This window comes from Loxodonta africana, chromosome 13 (assembly GCF_030014295.1).
Source record: "Loxodonta africana isolate mLoxAfr1 chromosome 13, mLoxAfr1.hap2, whole genome shotgun sequence".
In the NCBI taxonomy this organism is placed as follows: Eukaryota; Metazoa; Chordata; class Mammalia; order Proboscidea; family Elephantidae; genus Loxodonta; species Loxodonta africana.
This window is the reverse complement of record NC_087354.1, coordinates 16111807-16136883: the sequence shown is the minus strand read 5'-3', so window position 1 is coordinate 16136883 and position 25077 is coordinate 16111807. Positions and strand designations below refer to the sequence as shown.

Genomic DNA, 25077 nt, shown 5'->3' with positions numbered 1-25077 from the left:
CACACATGCGGTCGCCATGAGCTGGAGTTGACTTGACGGCAACTGGCTTGGTTTTTTTGTTTGTTTTTTTGACCTTTCAGAAGTAGATTTCCAGGTCTTTTTCCTGACTTCCATATTTATAAGATTATAAACCAGAAAAACTGGAGAAAGAGACAGATCTTTCAAAATGACACCAGCTCTTCTCTAGGGCCTTACTTTGGGTCCCTACATCCTACCCCCGGAAAATTCAGTGTCCTTGACTTCCTCCAGAAGCCCTGGTGGTGTAGTGGTTAAGAGCTAAGGCTGCTAAACAAAAGTCTGGCAGTTCGAATCCACCAGGTGCTCCTTGGAAACCCTACAGGGCAGTTCTACTCTGTCCTAGAGGGTTGGTATGAGTCGGAATCGACTCGATGACAACAGGTTTGGTTTTGGGGGTGACTTCCTCCAGAGCACCAGCGCAGAGCAGACCCTCCATCTTGTTTTTTTAAAAATAAAATTTTATTTAAAAGATAGAATTACATTACAAGGAAGTTGCAAAAATAATATGGTGAGTTCTTACATACCCCACACCCAGTTTCCCTATTATTAACATCTTGCGTAAGTATAGTGCTTTTGTCATGATTAATGAACAGATATGATATGTTAGCGTTAACTAAAGTTCAGACTTTATTCAGATTCCCTTAGTTTTTACCTAACTTCCTTTTTCTGACCGAGAATCGTATTCAGGGTGTGGCATTACACACAGTTGTCATGTCTTTTTATGCTCCTCCTGGCTGTGACAGCTTCTCAGACTTTCCTTGCTGTTGATGACCTTGTCTGTTCTGAGGAAGACTGGTCGGGTGTTTGTAGATGTCCCTCAGCTGCGACTTGTCTGATATTTCTCTCGTGATGAGACTTGGATTATTGTTTTCCAAGAGGAAGACCACAGAAGTGAATGCCATTCTCATTACATCATATCAAGGCTACATGATCTCAACATGACTTATCACTGTGAGTGTCGACCTTGGTCACCTGGCCAAGGTCATGTTTGTCAGGTTTCTCCACTGTGAAGTTACTCTTTTTTCTCCCCTTTCATACTATACTCTTTGGAAAGAAGTCAGTTTGCATGGGTCACACTTAAGAAGTAGGAAGTTATGTGCCACCTCCTTGGGGGCAGAATATCTACATAAATTATTTGGAATTCGCCTGCACTGGAGATTCGTCTCTTCCCCGCTATTTATTTACTTACTTATTTGGGTAAGTATGATCCTGGGGATATGTGGGTTATGGATTGTGTCATGGATTGAATTGTGTTCCCCAAAAATATCTGTCAACTTGGCTAGGTCATGATTCCCTTGTATGATTGTTTACCTTTTTGTCATCTGATGTGATTTCCCTATGTGTTGTAAATCCTATCACTATGATGTTATAAGGTGGATTAGTGGCAGTTATATCGATGAGGTCTACAAGATTAGATAAGGTCTTAAACCAATCTCTTTGAAATATTAAAAGAGAGAAGTGAGCAGAGAGACAGGGGGACCTCATACCACCAAGAAAGCAGTGCCAGGAGCAGAGCATGTCCTTGGGACCTGAGGTTCCTGCACTGAGATGCTCCCAGATCAAGGGAAGATGGATGACAAGGCCTTTCCCCCAGAGCCAACAGAGAAAGGCTTCCCCTGGAGCTGATGCCCTGAACTTGGACTTGTAGCCTACTAGACTGTGAGAGAATAAATTTCCCTTCGTTAAAGCCATCCACTTGTGGTATTTCTGTTATAGCAGCACTAGATGACCAAGACAGCTCATCTCCTTTGGAAGATCCACCCTCTTCTGAAGCCCTTCCCACTCCCTTTCCTATCTCGGGGTGATGCCTCCCCATCGCTGGCCCTGCTCTGCTGCAAGGGAAACCCACAATTTCAGAGTTCATTTCCCACCACTCATTTACCATGGCCACGTGCTTGACTGTATTGAAAGTTAGACTCACCTGGGCATTCTCATGATTTTTTAAATGACTAAGCTCCTTTTTGTGTATATATAGGCCTGTGCATATCTGTGTATCCTTCTGGCCTCATTCACATCATCCACCATGTTTCACTGATTCCAAGGGCTTTCTTTCTTTTTTTTACGTTTTGGCATCTTTGAGGTCAGGCTAAATCTTAGAGTCAGTTGAATCTTACACTGTGTTGTAGTCGGACAGTGCTTTTGCTTTGCTGATGGTTCGTACCATGGATGCTGGGCACTCAATCTTTGGGTCTTCGATGTGTGGGAACACAGCATGTCCTTTCTGGGTTACGCATTTTATTGGCATGGGAAGCACTCTGACCTGTTTATCGGGATTTTTGTAGAGTCTGGGCCAGAATCTCGAGGGCATTAGGGCAGTATTTGTGCTGCCACCAGTGTAATGGATCTCTATCCTACAGTACTCAAAGTCTAACATTCGAGAAAAGTACGCAAACAAGGGTGACCCTGAAATCATGCAGGTTAGCTCAGGGCAGCGGGAACGTCTGATTTGAACTGTGATTCCAAGGACAACCCTTTGTTCTGTTTCATTCTAGGGAGAAAAAAAAAAAAAATTTTTTTTTTTTTATTCTAGGGAGGGACAAGGCTTTTTGGGGAACAAACAAGAATGGGTGGCTATTGAGCATGTCGTTTCTCACCTCCACCTTCATAGTTACTCACATTGGAAGCATGTTAAAGCAAAAAAAAAACCAAAAAAAACACCCAACCAGTTGCCACTGAGCCACTCCAACTCACGGTGACCCCATGTGTGTCAGAGTAGAACTGTGCTCTATAGGGTTTTCAATGGCTGATTTTTTTGGAAGTAGATTGCCAGGCCTTTCTTCCAAGGTGCCTCTGGGTGGATTCAAAATGCCAACCTTTCAGTTAGTAGCTGAGCATTTAATCATTTGTGCTACCCAGGGACTCCAGAGCATGTTACATATCTTGAAACATGTCAGCACTGTATTAGGGATGCCACTTCTGAGATTCCCAAACCTGCAGAGGCCCTCATGCCCCTGAAGGTGGCGCTCTAGGTCCTGGTCTCACCTGAGAAAATGGCTTCTAGCTCTTACTCCATAGAGCTCTAGAAGGCTTTTAAACACTGAAAAGAGTAAGCTTAGTTAAGATCCCTACTTAATTACTAGCCCTGTCTAGCAGATGGCACATCAGCCCAAAGAAACTCAGTGACTCACTGTGCTTGCAGTCTTTTTCCGGTCTGTACTTTTGAGTCATCAAAAAAATTGGTGGGGAGGAACATGAAGGGGGACTGACCTGGGGGAGGGTGATGGTAAAGTCCACAAATCTTTACTTCTGTCCACATTTGCCACTGAACTTGCTACTTTCCCTCCCCCATGGAAACGCTCTCTGTATCTGCCCCTTCCCTTCTCTCATCTGTCCTGGTCTCCACTTGGTCTCCAGCACTGAACACAAGCCTAGCACATAAAAATAGAACAAAACAAAACTGGTTGCTGTCCAGTCAATCCTGACTCATGACAACCCAGTGTGTCAGAGTACAACTGCCCCGTAGGGATTTCAATGGCTGTAATCTGTACAGAAGCAGATCACTGGGCTTTTCTTCCAATGCACTGCCAACCATTTGGTTAGTAGCTGAGGACTTACTTGCTTGCACCACTCAGCACACAGAGTGTATTCCAGCACACAGTAGGGGCAAAATTAATGCTTGTCGAATGCATATCATCGTTGACAAGACTCTGCATTCCTGAGGAAGCAAAGAACATCAGTCTTACTTACAGCAATGTGTGTTGCTTTTTTTTCCGATTACAAGTTAGCAGTTACATGAGACCTCCAGAACCCAGAAAGAAAAACATTATAATTCCCCACCTAAAAAGAATCATGAGTATAGTGCATTCCCCGAATCTTCCTTCTCAGGTTCTGTGCCTGTTATCAAGCCTGGAAAACAAGCTGCCCAAAACTTAGCAGTGTTAAACAGCCACCATTTTATTCTCTCTCCTGGCTCTGCAGATCGACCGAGCTCAACTGGGCAGTTGTTCAGCTAGTCTTGCTTGGGTTTCTCGTGGGGTTGCAGTAAGATGGAGGCTGGGGCTGGAGTTATGAGCTTGACAGGGAGCTAAGACAGCATGCCTCTCCCCCTCGCCAGGTGACCTTGCCATAGGTCTTTCCAGAAGAGTCGCCTGACACAGAAGCTGTCAGGCCTACTTAAGGCTTGGGCCCAGAACTGGCTGGATTCAGCTGGCTAAAATGAGTCACAGGCCAGCCCAGACTCAGTGTGGGAGAAGACTACACAAGGGTGTGTATAGTGGAAGGTGTGGTTCACTGGGGAGCCAGCTCGGAGAGCAGCTTCCACAGGTTGTAAGGTTACCTTCAATGGCAGTGAGTGACAGTGAACGTTACCGCTTCAGACACGCCCCAGCGCTGGGTGTTATGATTTTTAAAACCTTTGTCAATTTTATTAGCATCACATTGTTAATATAAATGCTATTAAATCAAGGCAGAGGGCACTGAAGGGAGTAGAAAAGTGTCATTAACTCCGTTTCTTTCAGTTTCCTAACCGGCCTTTTTTGAGGCGCTGGAAATAACATCAATAATAATGTGTTACATCTGTATGCTTGAATATTTTTTCCAAGCCTTTTCACAGATGTGAATCTCAAGTGCTGTAGCTTGACTATAATCACGACCAATAAATGCACAGGCAAAAATATCTCCCACATCCAGTTTTGAAAAATAAACTCCGAAAATAAAATATAAATGCCACCCTCCCCCAGTGTGGCCAACAAAGACTTCTGGTTCTCTCTCTTCAGTGTGTGCCCCACGAGTTACTTTTTGTCAATGAAGAGTTCAGGTGTAGGTGATTGGGACCATTGTCTTAAAATTCCAGAAGTTTCAGGGCACAGAGTTATTTCTGTGTTTTGCATGAAATAAAGTAAAGCATTGCCACGGAATTGACTCCGACTCATGGAGAACTTATGTGTGTCAGACTAGAAGTACACTCTATAGAGTTTTCAAGGCTGTGACCTTTTGAAAGCAGATCACCAGGCATTATTTCCAAGGTACTTCTGAGTGGACTCAAACCGCCAGACTTTGGGTTAGCAGAGAGCGTGTTAACCATTTACGCCACCCAGAGACTTGTTTGAAACAATCCTTTTGAAATCTAGATGAGTCGCAGTGAAGCATCTGTCATTCAGGATTTGTGGGAACACAGTTCAGAGACAGGCTGACCACTCCCTCGTTCATGCAACAACATTGCAGCACACCTACTGTGTGCCAGGTACTGTTTATGGTGTGGGGACCCTGCAGTGAAGAGCCACACAAAACTTCGGCTCTGTGGTGCTGGCTTTCTGCTGTGGGCAAACAGTCCACAAGTAGAAACTAAACAAGAAAATGTCAGTGATAAAGGCCACGAAGAAAATAGACTGGGGTGACGTGGTGGAGAATGACTCAGGAACTCTTTAGCTGAAGTGGGCTGGGAAGGCCCTCTGAGGATGTGACATTTCAGCTGAGACTGAACAGCAGGGAGAAGCTGGCATCTCGAAGTGTTGGAGACAGAGGGCACCCGGTAAAGAGTCCTTGGGGGCCCCAGGCTCTGGGAGTTCAAGGTGGAACCCTTACACCGAGCCTGGGAGACAGATGGAGAGTGGGAGGTGATGACACTGGAGGTGGCAGGTATGTATGGGGGGCTTTCCAGACCCTGGTTCTTTTCCCTAAGAGCCCCCAGGTTATTAGAAGCTAGGACTGCAAATGAACGTTCTGGGGTGAGATTGCTTTGGGTTGATTGTTCTGCTCTGTCATTAATTGCGGAAAAAAATCATATGTGCCAAATGGAATGCAGGTGGATTTCCATCCTGTGGCACAGACTAGGCTTCCAGTGGGGCAGACCGAGCACTTCTCTGCTGTTTAGCAAGTGTGGGGGAAACTGATACTCAGAGAGCAATTTAAAGCAATGGAAAGAAGAACTGTGAGATTAAACGAGTCCAGCCCCACCTCCCTCCCCAGGAGCCCAACTTGTGCCTGAACAGCCTTCCCTAACCTTTGTTTCTGAGTTGTTTGTTAAGCATTTAGAGGGTCCGATTAACCCCCATTTCTGAGCTTCAGGGGAGACCTGAAGCCTCGACAGGCCTGGGGGCAGCGTCCAGCTCTGTCCCTGGTGTGAGCGATCCTTCTGCTCAGCTGCAGATGGCGAGCTGGGCTTCTAGGAGCTAGGGTCACTGTTGGCAGACCATTAGATGTGACATTCTTCTTGGAACAGAAAACACTGGAGATGTATGGAGAGGCTAATAATTGCCAAAGTGTCCGATTCTAGCAGCAGCCTCTGCCCATCTCCTTTTCTGGTTTGATCCCTGAATGTGGCAGACTCCCCACTGCTATTCTTTGGCTAGACAGAGGGAGATTCCCTCCCATCCTTTCTTTTCCCCACTTAGTCCTGTCCAGTTTTCACAGGCCAAATGCAGCTGGTAAAGTTAGGTAAATTTATGATAAACGTAGGTAAGAAGGGAATATCCTGAAAACATAAATAGCTTTTAGGCATAGAGATAGACCCTGGTGGTGCAGTGGTTAAGTGTTTGGCTGCTAACCAAAAGGTCGGTAGTTTGAATCCACTAGGAAACCCTATGGGGTGGTTTTACCCTGTCCCACAGGGTTGCTAGGAGTCGGGATCAACTAGACAGCAATGGTGTTTTTTTTTTTTTTTTTTAAACATAGAGAGGAGTCCCTGGATGGTGCAGTTTACATGCTCAGCTGCTAACTGAAAGGCGGTTCGAGTCCATCCAAAGGAACCTCAGAAGAAAGGCCTGGCAATCTACTTTAGAAAAACCAGCCATTGAAAACCCTACGGAGCAGTGTCCACGCCGAGTCTGAGCCGCAGAGGACGCTTGCTCTGTTCCACTGAGAGCTTGGTCTCTGCCATGGGGTGTGTAAGCTGGAATCAACTCTGTGGGTAACAAACTTTATGGGAGCAGACTGCCAGGTCTTTCTTCCGTGGAGCCACTGAATGGGTTCAAACTGCCAACTGAGGCCAGTAGCTGAGAGCAAACCATTTGCACCACCCAGGGACCTGGACTTGAAAAAAAAAAAGAAGCCAAACACATTGCAGATGAGTCAATTCTGACTCCTAGCAACCCTATAGGACAGAGTAGAACTGCCCCATAGGGTTTCCAAGGAGGGCCTGTTGGATTCAAACTGCTGACCTTTTGGTTAGCAGCTGAACTTTTAATCACAACAACACCAGGGTTTCCAGACCTAAGAAAGGGGGGTCAAATTATATTACATATTTGCAAACGATAATAAAAAATTGAGGGTAAAATAAAAAAATAAATAAACAGTGGTTTCCTCTTCAGGGAGGAAAATAGTATGGAGAGGAGAGGGGTAGGGGCTAGACTTCTCTGAATAAGACTGCTTTGTAGGTTTAAGTTTATTATTATTGGTAGTGCCCTCAAGTCAGTTCTGACTCATGGCGACCCCACGTGTGCGGAGTAGAACTGCTCCATAGGATTTTCAAGGCTGTGAACTTTTGGAAGCAGATCACTAGATCTGTCTTCTGAGACGCCTCCAGGTGAGTTCGAACCGCCAACCTTTTGGCTAGTAGTCAGGCATTTAACCGTTTGTACCACCTGGGAACTCCAGATTCAACTTTAGAACCATATAAACTATTTTACATGCTAATAAAAGAAAATTAAGTATTTGAGAAAACAATCCATAAAAATTGAAAGTAAAATGAAAAATTGAACCTAACAGTGTATTCAGTTAGTGACATAACCACATGGAGAGAAATTATTAAAAGTGGTTTTAAGTTATAATACTCTAAAGACCGAAAAAGAACAACCTCCAAAAATATCATAAACTTCTCAGCCATTGTATTGTTGGGGTACTTTTCACATTGTTATTCTGAGACCATTGTGTGCATAGTGTGGTATTTTAAAGCACGTTGTACACCAAAGAGTTTTTAGCACCTCTACTTCTGGGGCATTAATTTCTAGTACCCTTCCTCTAAACGGTAAAAAGCACTCCACATATGTTCAAGCACCCTCTAGAGGACAACGTCACCCGCAGAGAGCCACTATAAGGCCACTATCAGTTTTACAGATGAGATACCTATCTTAGTTACCTAGTGCTGCTATAACAGAAATACCACATGTGGGTGACTTAAGCAAACAGAAATGTATTCTCTCACAGTTTAGGAGGCTAGGAGTCCAAATTCAGGGCACCAGCTCTAGGGGAAGGCTTGCTCTCTCTGTTGTTCTGGGGGAAGGTCCTTGTCTCCTTTCAACATCTGTAGGCCTGGCGTTCCTTGGAGATCTCCATGTGTCTTGGCATCAGTCTTCCCCTGGGTCTAGGAGGTTCTCAGCGCAGAGGCCCTGTGTCCAGAGGATGAGCTCTGCTCCCGGCTCTTCTTTCTTGGTGGCATGAGGTCCCTCCATTTCTGCTTGCTTTTTTAATCTCTTTTACATCTCAAAAGAGATTGACTTAAGATACAACCTAATCCTGTAGTTTGTGTCCTGCCTTGTTAACAAAACCGCTTCTAATTCTGCCTCATTAACATCATAGAGGTTAGCATTTACAACACATAAGATAATTATATCAGGTCCCAAAATGGAGGATAATTACATCAGATCACAAAAATGTAGGATAATTACATAATACTGAGGACTGTGGCCTAGCCACGTTGACACATACTTTAGGGGGACACAATTCAATCCATAACAATACCCAAGACTCTTGGAGCTGAAGTCACTTGCCCAACATCACACAAAGTGTGACTGAGAGCAAACCTGGATTCAAGCTTGCACCCACCAGGCTCGAGCCTGTTCTCCTAACTCCTAAGAGGTGGTGCAGCCTCCAACTTGGCCCTGGTGTCCCAAATCTCCTGTGTTCTGTGTCTCCTCTGACAGCATTCACCTTTTCGGGCATTTCCCATCTCTGGTACCCACAGGGTAACCCAGTGCAAGCAAAAGGCATGGCTTGAAAAATACTGAATGAACGAACAAATGAAAACAAAGGAAACTTCCTTCTTTCCTGCTTGGACCAAAAGCTGGAGGAGGAAGGAGGGAGAAATGATTCTAAAGGGGAAGCCAGGGCCCCAGAGATACCTGCAGTCTCCTAGGAGGAAGGTGTGCAGGCCCCCTACTCCTCATTCTCCAGGCCTTTCTACTCTCCATCAACACTGCCTTGAGAACCCTAAATCATTTCCAAAGTTGTGGTGGTGGTTAGCTGCAGTCAAGGCAGCCCCTCCTCATTGTGACCCCATACACAATGAAATGAAATGCTGCCAGGTTCCGTACCATCCCCATGATCGGTTGCAGTTGAACCATTGTGATCCATAGGGTTTCCTTTCTTTCTTTCTTTTTTTTTAATTGAAGATTTACAGAACAAACTAGCTTCTTATTAAACAGGTAGTAGACATATTGTTTTGACATTGTTTAACAACCCCACAACATGTCAACACTCTCCCTTCTCGACCTTGGGTTCCCTATTACCAGCTTTCCTGTCCCCTCCTACCTTCTAGTCCTTGCCCCTGGGGTGGTGTGTCCTTTAGCCTCATTTTGTTTTATGGATCTGTCTAATCTTTGGCTGAAGGGTGAACCTCAGGAGTGACTTCATTACTGAGCTAAAAGGATGTCCGACGGCCATATTTTCAGGATTTCTCCAGTCTCTGTTTGTTTTTTCCAGTCTCTGTCAGGCCAGTAAGTCTGGACTTTTTTTGTTGTTGTTGTTAGAATTTTGTTCTACATTTTTCTCCAACTCTGTCGGGGATCCTCTATTGCGGTCTCTGTCAGAGCAGTCAGTGGTGGTAGCCAGGTACCATCTAGTTGTACTGGGCTCAGTCCGGTGGAGGCCATGGTAGTTGTGGTCCATTAGTCCTCTGGACTAATCTTTTCCTTGTATCTTTAATTTTCTTCAATCTTCCTTGCTTCCCAAGGGGTGAGTCCAGTCAAGTATCCTAGATGGCCACTCACAGGCTTTTAAGACCCCAGATGCTACTCACCAAAGTAGAATGTAGAATGTTTTCTTTATAAACTATGTTATACCAATTGAACTAGATGTTCCCTGAGACCATGGTCCCCACAGCCCTCAGCCCAGTAATTCAGTCCCTAAGGGAGTTTGGATATGTCTTATGGAGCTTCCATGACCTTGCCTTGGACAAGTTGTGCTGGCTTCCCCAGTATTGTGTACTGTCTTACCGTTCACCAGCTTTACCACTTACCTATTGTCTATTTAGTGCTTTTCCATCCCCATCCCTCCCCCCCTTAACTGTCAAAGATTGCTTATTTTTGTGTGTACTGCTTCTCATGAATTTTTATAGAAGTGGTCTCATACAATATTTGTCCTTTTGTGATTGACTTATTTCACTCAGCATAATGCCCTTCAAATTCATCCATGTTGTGAGATGCTTGGCAGATTCATCATTGTTGTTTATCATTGCATAGTACTCCATTGTGTGTATGTACCATAGTTTGTTTATCCATTCATCTTTTGATGGGCATCTAGGTTGTTTCCATCTTTTTGCTATTGTGAACAATGCTGCAGTGAACATGGGTGTGCACATGTCTATTTGTGTGACGGCTCTTATTTCTTTTTATATTCCTAGGAGTGGGACTGCTAGATCATATGGTATTTCTATTTCTAGCTTTCTAAGGAGGCACCATATTGTTTTCTGAAATGGTTTTATCATTTTGCATTCCCACCAGCAGTGGATAAGAATTCCACTCTCCCCACAGCCTCTCCAACATTTGTTATTTTCTGTTTTTTTTTTTTTTTTTTTTTTTATTATTCATGCCAGTAATGCCAGGGTGAGATGGTGTCTTATTGTGGTTTTGATTTGCATTTCTCTAATGTCTAGTGATTGCAAGCATTTCCTCATGTGTCTGTTAGCCGCTTGAATGTCTTCTTTGGTGAAGTGTCTGTTCATATCCTTTGCCCATTTTTTAATTGGATTATTTGTCTCTTTTGTAGAAGTGTTGGATTTTCTTGTAGATTTTAGAGATTAGGCTTTTGTCAGATTCGTAATAGCCAAAAATTTTTTTCTCAGCCTGTAGGTTTTGTTTTCACCCTTTTGGTGAAGTCTTTTGATGAGCACAGTGTTTAATTTTTAGAAGATCCCAGTTATCTAGTTTATCCTCTAGAGCTTGTGTACAGTTAGTTGTGATTTTATCCTGTTAATGCCATGTATTAGGGCCTCTAGCATTTATTCTATTTTTTTCTTCTATGACCTTTATAGTTTTTGGCATTATATTTAGGTCTTTGATCTATTTTGAACTAGTTTGTGTGTATGGTGTGACGTATGGGTCCTATTTCATTTTTTTGCAGATGGACATACAGTTTTGCCAGCACCATTTGTTAAAAAGACTGTCTTTTTCCCATTTGATGGACTTTGGGCCCTTGTTGAAGATCAGGTGACCATAGGTGGACAGATTTACATCTGGGTTCTCAATTCTGTTCCGTTGGTCAATGTATCTGTCGTTGTACCAGTACTAGGCTGTTTTGACTGCAATAGCTGTACAATAGCTGTATAGTAGGTTCTGAGGTCAGGTAGTGCAGGTCCTCCTACTTTATTCTTCTTCTTCAATAGTGCTTTACTTATCCCGGGCTTCTTCCCTTTCCATATAAAGTTAATGATTAGTTCTTCCATCTCCTTAAAGAATGTTGTTGGTATTTGGACCGGAATTGCATTATGTTTGTAAGTTGCATTGTGTAGAACTGTCATTTTCACAACATTGAGTCTACCTATCCATGAGCATGGTGTGTTTTTTTCATTTATGTAGACCTCTTTTGGTTTCTAGCAGTAGTGTTTTGTAGTTTTCTTTGTATAGGTCTTTTACATCCCTGGTTAGATTTATTCCTGAGTATTTTATTTTTTTATGGGCTATTATAAATGGTATTTTTTCATGATTTCTTTTTCATCATTCTCTTTATTTTTGTATAGGAATCCAACTTATTTTTGTATATTTATCTTGTATTCTGCTATTTTGCTGAATCCTTCTATTACTTCCAGTAGTTTTCTCGTGGAGTATTTTGGGTTTTCTATTTTTATGTATAGTATCATAGCATCTGCTAATAAGGACAGTTTAACTTCTTTGTTACCAATTTGGATGCCCTTTATTTCTTTTTCTTGCCTTATTGCTCTAGCTAGGACTTCCAGCACAATGTTAAGTAGGAGTGGTGATAAAGGGCATCCTTGTCTTATTCATGTTCTCAAGGGGAATATTTTCAGCCTCTCTCCATTAAAAATGATGTTGGGTAATGGTTTTGATTAGATGTCCTTTATTATGTTGAGGAATGTCCCTTCTATACCTATTTTATTGAGAGTTTTTATCAGGAATGGGTGTTGGACTTTGTCAAATGCTTTTCCTGCATCAATTGAGATGATCATGTGATTCTTTTATTTATGTGGTGGATTACATTGATTTTCTAATGTTGAACTATCCTTGCATACCTGGCATGAATCCTACTTGGTGGTGGTGTATTATTTTTTGATATGATTCTGAATTCTATTGGCTAGAATTTTTTTGAGAATTTTTGCATCTATATTCAGGAGAGATATTGGTCTGTAATTTTCTTTTTTTTTTTTTTGTGGTGTCTTTGCCTGGTTTTGGTATCAGGGTTATGCTAGCTTCACAGAATGAATTCAGAAGTATCCCTTCTTTTCTATGTTCTAAAATAGTTTGAGTAGTACTGGTATAAGTTCTTCTCTGAATGTTTGGTAGAATTCTCCAGTGAAGCCATCTGGGCCAGGGCTTTTTTTGTTGTTGTTGTTGGGAGTTTTTAAAATTTTTATTACCTTTTCAAGCTCTTCTCTTTTTATGGTTATGTTCAGATTTTCAACATCATTTTGTGCTAGTTTGGGTAGATAGTGTGTTTCTAGAAATTTGTCCATTTCCTCTAGGTTTTCAAATTTGTTGGAGTATAGTTTTTCATAATTCTCTGTTATGATCCCTTTTATTTCAGTTGTGCCTGTTGTAATGTCCCCCATTTCATTTCTTATTTGGGTTCTTTCAATCCTCTCCTGTTTTTCTTTTGTCAGTTTGGCCAGTGGTTTGTCGATTTTGTTGATCCTTTCAAAGAACCAACTTTTGGTTTTGTTGATTCTTTTTATTGTTTTTCTAGTCTCTGTTTCATTTATTTCTGCTCTAATCTTTATTATTTCTTCTTCTAGTGGTTGTGGGCTCCTTTTACTGTTCTATTTGTTCAAGTTGTGTAGTTAATGTTTTGATTTTGTCCCTCCTTTTTTTTTCAAATAATTTTTATTGTGCTTTAAGTAAAAGTTTACAAATCACATCAGTCTTTCACACAAAAACCCTTATACACCTTGCTACACACTCCCAATTACTCTCCCGCTAATGAGACAGCCTGTTCTCTCCCTCCACTCTCTCTTTTCATGTCCATTTAGCCAGCTTCTAACCCCCTCCACCCTCTCATCTCCCCTCCAGGCAGGAGATGCCAACACAGTCTCAAGGGTCCACCTGATCCAAGAAGCTCACTCCCCACCAGCATCCCTCTCCAACCCATGGTCCAGTCCAATCCATGTCTGAACAGTTGGCTTTGGGAATGGTTCCTGTCCTGGGCCAACAGAAGGTCTGGGGGCCATAACCACTGGTGTCCTTCCAGTCTCAGTCAGATCATTAAGTCTGGTCTTACGAGAATTTGGGGTCTGCATCCCACTGGTCTCCTGCTTCCTCAGAGGTTCTCTGTTGTGTTCCCTGTCAGGGCAGTCATCAGTTGTAGTCAGGCACCATCTAGTTCATCTGGTCTCAGGATAATGTAGTCACTGGTTCATGTGGCCCTTTCTGTTTCTTGGGCTTGTAATTGCCTTTTGTCCTTGGTGTTCTTCATTCTCCTTTGATCCATGTGGGTTGAGACCAATTGATGCATCTTAGATGGCCGCTTGCTAGCGTTTAAGACCCCAGACGCCACTCTTCAAAGTGGAATGCAGAATGTTTTCTTAATAGATTTTATTATGCCAATTGACTTAGATGTCCCCTGAAACCATGGTCTCCAGACCCCTGCTCCTGCTATGGTGGCCTTTGAAGCATTCCATTTATTCAGGAAACTTCTTTGCTTTTGGTTTAGTCCAATTGTGCTGACCTCCCCTGTATTGTGTGCTGTCTTTCCCTTCACCTAAAGTAGTTCTTATCTACTATCTAATTAGTGAATACCCCTCTCCCACCCTCCCTCCCTTCCCCCTCTCATAACCATGAAAGAATGTTTTCTTCTCAGTTTAAACTATTTCTCAAATTCTTATAATCGTGGTCTTATACAATATTTCTCCTTTTGCAACTGATTAATTTCACTCAGCATACTGCCTTCCAGGTTCCTCCATGTTATGAAATGTTTCACAGATTCCTCGCTGTTCTTTATCATTGTGTAGTATTCCATTGTGTGACTATACCATAATTTATTTATCCATTCATCCGTTGATGGGCACCTTGGTTGCTTCCATCTTTTTGCTATTGTAAACAGAACTGCAATAAATGTGGGTGTGCCTTTCTTCTTTTTTGATATGTGCATCTATTGCTATAAATTGACCTGTGAGGACTGCCTTTGCTGTGTCCCTGAGGTTTTGGTATGGTGTGTTCTCATTCTCATTTGATTCTAGGAATTTTTTAATTCCATTTCTGATTTTTTCTATTACCCAGTGGATTTTCAGCAGGGTGTTATTCAGTTTCCATGTAATTCATTTTTTTCCTTGCTCTTCTTGTTGTTAATTTCTACTTTGATGGTGTTGTGGTCAGAGAAGATACTTTGTATTATCTCAATGTTTTGGATTTTGTTGAGGGTTGCTTTTTGTCCAAAGATGTGGCCTATTCTGGAGAACGTTCCATGTGGATGGAGTGTTCTATATATGTCTATGAGATCAAGTTGGTGACTGTGTGCTTTAGATTTTCTGTATCTTTGTTGAGTTTCTTTCTAGATGTCCTGTCCTTTACCAAGAGTAGTGTGTTGAAGTCTCCTACTACTATAGTGGAACTGTCAATTTCTCCTTTCAGTGCTGTTAGAGTTTGTTTTATATATTTTGGAGCCCTGACATTGGGTGTGTAGGTATTTTATTATAGTTATGTCTTCATGATAGATCAGCCCTTTAATCATTATATAGTGCCCTTCTTTGTCTTTTATGGTGGATTTTATTTTAAAGTCTATTTTATCTGAGATTAGTATTGCCACTCCTACTCTTTTTTTGGTACTTGTTTGATATATATTTTTCCATCCTTTGATTTTTAATAAATTTACGTCTTTGCTTCTAAGGTGTGTCTCTTGTAGACAGCATATTGATGGAGCTTTTTTTTTTTTTTAATCCATTCTGTCCCTTTCTGTCTCCTTATGGTTGCATTTAGGCTATTTACATTCAGTGCAATTATTGATAGGTGAGAGTTTATTCCTGTAATTTTGTAGTGCTTTTTTTTTGTGGTGCTCATATTTTCTTTGTTCCTCTTACTCTCCTGTGCTGAATTCTTTTTCTTTGTGGATTTTTTTTTCCATTTCTTTTGTTTTTGTAGATTTTGTTTTTACTGAGACTTTATGTTTTTCTTCTTTATTTTGATGAGTAGGTTTGTTAACTTTCTTTGTGGTTACCTTGAAATTTACCTTTATTTTCCTAAGTTTGAACCAGTCTATTATTACTTGGTATCGGCTTGTCTTCCTCTCCATTAGAAAGTTCTATACCTACACCATTTATTCCCTCTTTTATTGTTCTGACATTCTTATTTACAGATTAACCTTTCTGGCTCCTTGTTGTAAATCTTTTGGTTTTGAATAGTCATTGAGAGTTCATTTCCTAGGTTGGTATCTCACTGGTGTGATCTTGCATCTTTGATTCAGGCTGTCATCTGATGTTGTTTGTTCTCAAACCAAAGGACTCCCTTTTATAATTCTTATAACTTTGGTTTGGTTTTTACATATTCCCTTAACTTCTGTTCATCTGGAAATGTCCTAATATATTTGAATGAGAGTTTTGCAGGATATATTATTCCTGGTTGTCAATTTTTTTCTTTCAATGTTTTATATATATCATCCCATTGCCTTCTTGCTTGCATGGTTTCTGCCAAGTAATCAGAGCTTAGTCTTGTTTCCCCTCTCTATGTTACTTTTTGTTTTTCTCAAGGTGGTCTCAGGATTCTTTTTTTGTCTTTGGTTTTAGTGAGCGTGATTATGATATGCCTTGGTGACTTCCTTTTGGGGTCTATCTTATGTGGGGTTCATTGAGCTTCTTGGGTGGCCAGCTTTTTATCTTTCATGATATTAGGGAATTTTTCTGTCAGCAATTCTTCAATGATCCTCTCTGTGTTTTCTGTTTTCTCTCCCTGTTCTGGAACTTCGATCACTTGCAAATTTTTGGTTTTGATTGTATTCCACATAACTGTCAGGGTTTCTTTGTTATTTTTCGAATTTTTCCTCAAACACAATTGTATCCAAGTATTTGTTTTCAATTTCACTGATTCTGTCTTCTATTGTTTCAAATCGGTTCCTCAGACCTTCTATGACTGTCCATTTCTGAAATCTTGTTTATCTTTTGGATTTCTAATTGTTGTTTTTGTATGATTTCTAGTTATGAATTTATTTTGACATTTTGTTCCTGTATTATTTTCCTGAATTCTTCCATTTTTTGTGTGTATTTTCCATGAATTTGTCTGCCTTTTCCATGAATTTGTCTATTTTTGCTTTTTGCTTCAACTCTTGGATAGCTCTGAATATTAGAGATTTGAATTTCATATCAGGTAGTTTTAGTGCCTTTTCTTCTACTGGAAAGTCATCTGGTGTCTTAATTTGGACCTCTACTAGAACCACTCTGTCCTTTTTTTTTTTTTTTAATATGTTTTGATATTGTCTGCTGTCTTTGGGACATTAAGTAGTTATTTTCTTCATTTGTTGATTGTAGATTTGTTTGTTTTGTCATGCTTTTTTGTTTTATTTGGTCATGTCTGAGCAGGCTGGCTGTGTGTTCTTTGTTGTTTGCTCATCTGTGGGCACAATACTTCTCACCTCCTTGTCCAATGGGGAGGGCCAGTCACTCAGCTATGGCACAGCAGGGCAGGTACAGTGGAAGTGGAGGGACTGGGATGGGTTATTTGTGGCATATACTGGGGCCAACAGGGTGTCAAGGGGTCAGTGAGGGCAGATTCTGGTAGGCCATGCCTTTGGTGCTCGGGGGTGTAATGGTCAGTGCACGGTGCAGGTACGCAGGAGGGAGGAGGGAGACTGTGATGTGTGGAGCTAAGATGGGTATGGGAAAGAAGAGAGAGAGGAGAGAGAAACAGGAGCCAAAAGAAAGAAATGTGCTGAGGGAGCTTGCTTTTGTAGTGGAGAGACAAGAAACTGAGAAATGAAAAAAAGCAAAAAGAGAAAAAGAAATACATTTAAAAAATGCCCCCGGGATCTGTCAACCGGGGAAGTGGCTCCCAGGCCTCAGGGCATGACCCATCTAGAAGGGGTGGAGATGGCATACAGAACCAGGTGTTCAGGGGAGAGGAAAAGAAGAAAAGCAGAGAGAGATGAGAAACTGAATAATGAGAAAAAAAGGAAAAGAGAAAATAAAATAAAGAAAGAAAGGCCCCCAGGGATCCCACTGGCGCAGCTGGGCAGACCAGGGAAGTGGCTCCCAAGCTGCACAATACAGCTCGGCTAGAAAGGGCAGAGATGGCACACAACACCAGGTATTCAGGAGATAGGAAAAGAAGGTAAGTAGAGAGATGAGAAACTGAGAAAGGAAAAAAAGACAGAAAGGAAAAAAGAAAAAAAAAAGAAACGTCCCCAGGGATCCCACCAATGCAGCTGTGCAGACTGGGGAAGGGGCTCTGAAGCCACACAGTACAGCCTGGCTAGAAGGGGCTCCCAAGCCATGAAAAGACAGACAAAACAAAAAAGACCCTGGGGATCCCACAAAAAAGACCCCGGGGATCCCACCAGCGTGGTGATATGGACCGGGGAAGCAGTTCCCCAGCTGAGGAGTGCTTCACAGCCTGTCAAGAAGAAGCAAAGATGGCACACAGAACCAGGTGTCCAAGAGAAAGGAGGGGGAAGAGGTGAGAGGCAGGAAAGAAACCAAAAGAGCCTGAAGAAACGACACCAGCAACAATGAAATGGCACCGAAGGAGCTGACTGGTGTGGCAGGGTGAATCCAAGTGTCACAGAGCCAGTGCCTCTCATCCACCCAAGCAACCTCAGCCTGCTGGGATGTAGAGGAGGCTGAGCAGGGGGGAAGAAAGGTGGGGGATGGGAAAGAATGTATTGCTGGCTACTGGGTGCTCTGTCTCCTGCTGGGAGCTCGGTGAAGCTGCTTTCCAGTACTCTGTTTCCGCTGATCTCGGACAGGAGTCCAAGACAACGAATCCGTGCTGCATTAACTGATAGGGAATCTCAGCTCGTATCTCTCCTAGCACTCTGTCCTCTGTCAGTTTCTTATTCCATTTGGTACTTGGTTGAGTTCTTTATCTCTTCATTTGATGCTTAGGTTTCCAGGACTGATGTGTTTCTCTGTTTTACTTAGTTTTTGGGGTCTTTGTTGTGGAGGGACGGTGTGGTACTTCTGTCTATAGTGCCATGTTGGCTCTGCCTCTGGTCCATAGGGTTTTTATCGACTGATTTTCGGAAGTACATTGCCAGACCTTTCTTCCCAGTCTGTCTTAGTCTAGAAGCTGCACTGAAACCTGTTCAGTGTCACAGCAACACACAAGGCTCCACTGATGGGTGGTGTCTGTGCTTGAGGTGCATTGGCTGAGAAGCAAACCCAAGTCTCCCATGTGGAAGGGGAGAATTCTACCCAGGAACCACCACGGCTTCAACCAAAGTGGAGTAAACGATGCAAATATCAGGATTTCCATTCAATTTTAATTTTAGTCTATGAAAATAAGAAATTAATCTTGACCAAGCATTCATGGCTGCACAGACATTGGCTCTGCACCACGTGTTGTGTGTTGGTGGTCCCTGGGCTGGGGGGGGGGTGAGGGTTCAGCTGGGGGAGACGCATGGGAATGACGGAGAGGTACCCTCACTTGATTTGCTTGTGAGCTGTCACAAAGTATTGCAGCCCAGTTAATGAGTTTCAGGGTTATAGTATCCAGTTTTAATTAAACTAATCCTTAAATTATCTGCCAGGCGCTCCTTGGAAACTCTACGGGGCAGCTCTGCTCTGTGCTATAGGGCCACTATGAGTCAGAATCGACTCGACGGCACTGGGTTTTAATCCTCAAATTATGATCAAGGAATCCTTGCAAAAATGATCTGCAAAAAACCCACGGATAGAAGATAACACCAATAATACAGAAGAGCCGAGCAAACAATGAGAAAACTGCTGAATTGACACTTCTACTCCTCCCATGAGTTCTTCATCAGCAGCATTGTTGTGTAAAGCTGTGACAATCTGATAGGAAGTTGACCCCCCAAAAAGGGAGGGATTAAAGAAGCCATTTAAAGCACAGGTTTACATCTGCCGTCATTAACAAGGAAGCCCACCTCAAGTGTATACTGAGCCTTGACGCACTAATGATGGTGTGTACGTGTGTGCGTGCGTGTGTGTGTACACTGCCAGTTGACATGGCGTTGACCCTGACTCATGGTGACCCATGTGTGATGTGTGTCAGAGTAGAACTTGCCCAACAGGGTTTTCAAGGGCTAATCACCAGGCCTTTCTTCTGGGGCACCTCTTGGTGGACTTGAACCTCCAACCTTTCAGTTAGCTGCTAAGCAAGTTAGCCGTTTGCACTGCACACACACATGAGTGTGCTAGAATCTTTTACTGAAAGGAACACACGATCCAGTGCTCCAGGTCGAGGATTAGGAATTGCAGGGCCACTGTTTTTCATGCCTGGGTTTTTCAGCCAAGAATGACACACAGTTTCGGGGAATGACTTAAAGGATAGTGGAAGTGGGCTGGGACAAGCATCAGATATGAAGAATGGGACTTGGAATCATTAAGGAAAAGAGAGTGACTTCAAAAAATCCCAGGCTTTCTGAAACCACTTGTGAAGGCACTGGTCAGCCCTGGTGGTTGACACCCACTGTCAGGGAAACATCTCCTTTGTGGCTGCTCCCTGGAACTCCTCTCTTTTTTTAAACTTGCCCTCTCTGGGCCTCAGTTTCCTCATCTGTAAAATGCGGATATTGTTAGCACCTGCTCAGGAGGTCTACGGTGAGGTGCTTGGCATGGTACCTGCACACAGGGTCTCCAGAGCCAGCTAGTATGACTGCTAACCTATTATTAAGCTCTTCTTTTAGAACCCAAAAAATAATACATACATGTCCATTGTAAAAATCCGGTGAAGTCTAAGGAAGAAGTAAAAGACTCACCCCTCATTCTCCCAGTAAGGGCTGGCCATTCCGGTCCATGTCCATTTCTGTGCATGGCTGCGGGACACAGAGCCTGGCTTCCTGACTGCGGTACTGATTCCCTCCCAGGGGTTTCCTCATGTCAATGAATTCTTTGAAAAATCATTTGTAATGGCTCTGTCATACTCCATCGATGACCACCCTGTAATCGATTCAACCACTTCCGTCTGTCAGGCCTCTTCTGCTCTCTGTAATGTTTCTTCCTTCTGCCTGGTGAGCCCCTTCCCTGCCCTGGCTTTACTGTCTCCATTCAAGTGGGGTGCACAGACCAGGGGGTGTTAGACCCCAGACCTGGATCTCAGTTACCACCTGGTGGTCACAGGCCCCTTTCAATCCAGCATATGAAGACCCAATTCATTATTTCTCTCTCTTCTATTGTCACCACCACTCTTGTGTGCACACACATACAAACACACACACATACACGCACACCCTGAACCTCAGCCAGAGCCAAGCACATATGGTAACTGAATGAATAAATAAGCAAAAGAAGAAAGGAAGAAAGGGAGGGCAGGAGAGAGGGAGGCAGGGAGGAAGGAAGAAAAGAAAAAAGAAAAGGAAGGGAGGAAGGTAAGAAGGAAAAGAGAGAGGGAGGGAGGAGAGGGGAGAGGTTGGGAAGGGAGGCAGGAGAAGAAGGGAAGGGAAGGAGGAAGGTCTTTGCACACACCTCCAAGCCTCACCATTTCTGCTCCATAGAACGGCCCTCCCCACAGCAAACTCCTGCTAGTCCTTCGAGGCCCAGGCTGCAGTGCCTCCTCTGTGCAGCCCTCTCAGGCTTAACCCCCACATCAATCCTATGAGGAAGGTACTATTACTCCATTTCACAGATGTGGAAACTGACGCTCGGAGAGTGTCCACAGTTGCCCTAAACTCACAAAGCAGTGAGTGGAAGAAGAGGGCCCTACCCTCAGGATCACACAGCCCAGCTGGGCCCAGCACCTTCTTCTAACCAGAGCCCCCTCAGCCCTTTCTGCTTGTATTCTGCATCTCCTGTGAGACCCTCCAGGCCACCCCAAGCCCTGAGCAGACGATGGCATTTCAGGTGCTTGGTGAGCTTTTCCCGAATGACTGAATGAAGGAATGCATTCATGCATGCGTGGGTGCTAGCCCTGAATTATCACTGGTGATGGAAGAATCAGATCTCAGAAAAACAGCAACTGTTGTTCAACACCAGCTGGTGCCACAGTCTTGCTGGGTTTGAAAAATTCAGAAAGCAACTGGTGTCTTTTTCCTTCCTCCAGTTCCTTTGTTAAACTGCCATGTGTCCTTGGCGACTGACGCCATGGAGGCCAGAAGACATGGGAGAGAGGAAGAGGGAGAAGGCGAACCCCGTTGTGTCCCCAGGACCCTCTCTGTGACTGCTGGTTCAGGCTTTTCCTAGGGGTCACAGGCCAGCAAAGGCCCCTGGGTGATGCAGTTTGTGCTCAACTACTAACCTAAAGGTTGGCGGTTTGAACCTACCCAGCGGTACCACAAACGAAAGGCCTGACGATCTACTTCTATAAGTTTACAGGCAAGAAAATCCCATGGAGCAGTTCTACTCTGTAACACATGGGGTCACCATGAGTCAGAATCAACTAAACAGCATGATACACTTTTTTTTAATGAGCCGGCATGGCCCCACAGCACCCTGCTGGGCCCAGTCACCCCTCCAGCTCCAGCAATACCCTGGGTTTCACTTTGGGAGCGTGGCAGATTATACCAGGGTCTATCCCTCCCCTTTTTAGCAAAAAAGACTCTGTGATTCTAGCTGAGGAAGTGTGCCAGCTTGGAAAACACGAGACTCCGACTCTCTCTAGGTCTGCTCAACAACCAGCCCCCTTGGCAAAGCGGGAGGGGCAAACAGCGTCCTGCCGTCTGCTTGTGCACATGTTTCACAGACTGCTTCTGGTAGACAGGCTTATCAAATCCCAGTACATGTCACTTCTAATAAAACCTTTTGCACGAGCTTCTCGAGTTAATAAGGGCTAATTATAAACACTGACCCCTTCCTTATACAGCCTCCAATATGTCCCAAGCACTGTGCTGGGCACTTTTTGTGTATCATCTCACCTAATATTCGTTAGAACCCCTCTACCTTTTAATTATCCCCATTTCACAGATGAGAAAACTGAGGCACATCAAGGTTAAATAACAGGCCCAGGTTTATCCAGTGAAAGACAGTTGAGCCAGGACTCAAACCCAGGTCTTTCTGACGCACAGCCCGTGCCTTTCCCTGCACTACAGTTGGGGTCTGGCCCTGCAGGTGCCCCTTTTGCCCTGTGCTCTTCCCTCGCCAAGCTTAGACTAGTGATGACCACCAGCTCAGAGTTATTTTGGTAAAAAAGTCTTTTGTCTTCAGTGGTGGATAGGGTAAAAGGCCTGTGACCAGCAACTGTGTGTGTCTCAGTGTGTATGTGACCGAGCCTGTATATGAGTGTCTGTTTGTGTGTGTGTGTCTCAGTGTGTATGCATATCTACTGTATGAGTGACTCAGACTATGTGTGATAGTGTGGGAATGTGTGTGTGTATGTGTGAATGTGACTGAGTCTGTGTAAGACTGTGTCTTGTGTATGTCTGTGTATCTGTGCATAAGTATGCATTAGCATGTGAGTGTGTGTGACGAAGTGCGTGTGAGTTTCTGTGACAAGGATGACTTTCTAGCTACGAAGGCAAAATGCACCCAGGAAGATACTGGAGAATAACTGCAAGGCAATACAGGAACCAGTTCAAATGTGCACCAGTCCACACTGCCTTCCCTGCAATTCTGATATCCAGAAATCTAGACAAATGTGTAAGTTTTTTGTAACTCATTTGGAGGCAAAAAGTGGCCGACCTGATGTGAGGTAAGGTGGGACATCTGTTTTTTTTCCACCTAAAGCGCGTCTCCCGCGTTCGGTGCTGAAATATTGATGTGATTGGTTACGGAGGACCCCCCAACCAGGCGCTCCAAGGCCACCCCTGCTCTGATGGCAGATTCTAACATCAGTCTCTACGGATGTGTGCGTGAGCACCGATTCGAGAAGGTGAAAAGAAAGCACGTGACAAGCCTAAGTTGTTGTTAGCTGCCGTCAAGTCGCCTCTGACTCACAGTGACCCCATGTACGACAGAACTAAGTGTTGCTTGGTCCTGCACCATCTTTACAACTGTTGGTAAGCTTGAGTCCAGTCTTACGGCCACTGTGTATTTCGAGGGCCTTCCAGTCTAAGGGGCTCATCTCCCAGCACTACATTGGACAATATTCTGTTGTGATTCATAGGTTTTTCCCTGGCTGATTTTTGGAAGTAGATCACCAGGCCTTTCTTCCTAGTCTGTATTAGTCTGGAAGCTGCCCTGAAACCTGTCCACTATGGTTGACCCTACTGTATTTTGAAATACTGGTGGCATAGCTTCCAGCATCATAGCAACACACAAGCTACCACAACATAAACTGCATAAGCAGGACCCTGTAACCTCCCGGACAGGACCTTTCAGAGAAGTGAAAAACACAGGCACATGAAGTCCAATCTAAAACATCTTCCACCCCGCCCAGCTCCATAAACACTGCAGCTGCCCAGCACCTTCTGCTCAGCACAGGGGGATGCCATCAGCCTTCTGGAAAGCACCGCCTTAGAGGGGTTCCCCAAACCCACGCAGCCGCTGGAAGGTCTTCCATGAGATGTCAGAGCACCTCTGTCTTTTCCCTCCTCTCTCAGCCGGCTCATGGTGGGTTGGAAAGCAAGATCTATAGTGGGAGCCGAAAGGGGCTCGCACCGTGACCTGGCTTGCCTCTGCTTCATATGTGTGCCCAGCTGAGAGCAGACATGCATCCTTACGTGAGGAGGAGGCGCCGCTCGGTGGAAGTTTCCATCCTGTGGACGTTGCTTTCTCATGGGTTTATGGGGTGTAGTTAACCGATGTTTCCACTGACAACTGAACAGGGCAAGTCTTCAAGGCAGATTCCCAGGTCCCCCTGTTTGGTTCTGGGGCTTCTCTGCAGCTTTTGTTCAGAGCCAGGCATAAGATCCCATGAGGACCCCTCTGAGGAGAAGAGCTAGTTCTTGACAAATTCTCAGGTACTGAGAAGCCACCGCGAGACCAAGCCAGGGCCTGCTCACGCTCATGACAGAGCTGAAGGGGACCTCATCGGGACGGCTTCCACCTCCCACTCCCTGAACTGTGAGAATCCCGGAAGTTTGGGGTCTTGTGCAGCCAATGTCCAGCCTCACTCGTCCCCTCAGGACAGGGCCCAGGACAGCATCACAAGACCCTGGTACTCAGGCTTGGCTGGAGCCCTCTTGGTCTGACTGGCCTGTGGGAAGTCCACCTGGTCACTCAGCCAGGTTCTTCCTCATCCTTCCAGCTGAGGGAAGGGCTGCTGCCCTGCACGCCCCTGGCCCCCCTTTCTACCTCCCACCAACAGCATCAGGCAAATGAACATCATTCAAGGCCCCAAACTGGGAGGCTGGTCTCAGCACTGACTTCTTCAAAAAAAGCAGGAGGTGGTCATGGGAACTGTGCTAACCAACATGCCAGAGTTTCCCAGAAGCCTCTCCACGAGCTCCAGAGACACAGTGCGGAGGGACCAGCTCGCCTCAGATACTTCAAATTCAGCACATTCAAAATCCACCCATGATTTCCTCCAGCCCACCTCCGCCTCCTCCTTCTCCACTCCCCTTGGCCAAGTCAGCTCTGACTCATCATTAGTTCCTTGTGTGAAATCCTCCAGTGGGTCCCCACCGCCCTAAGGATTAAGTCCAAACTCTAGCTACGCCCCCAATCTGGCTTCCACAGACTCCTCTAGATTCTGCTCCCAGCATGCCCTTGCATTCAGCACTCCTGGTAGCGGGGGGGAGGGGGTGGATTCCAACCACCAA

General features: G+C 44.2%; 1 protein-coding gene across 1 annotated transcript in view; it reads left to right on the top strand.

Moving 5' to 3' along the window:
* The window catches only part of PGPEP1L (pyroglutamyl-peptidase I like), a 92144-nt gene that overhangs the window by 60514 nt on the left and 6553 nt on the right, over window positions 1-25077 (top strand).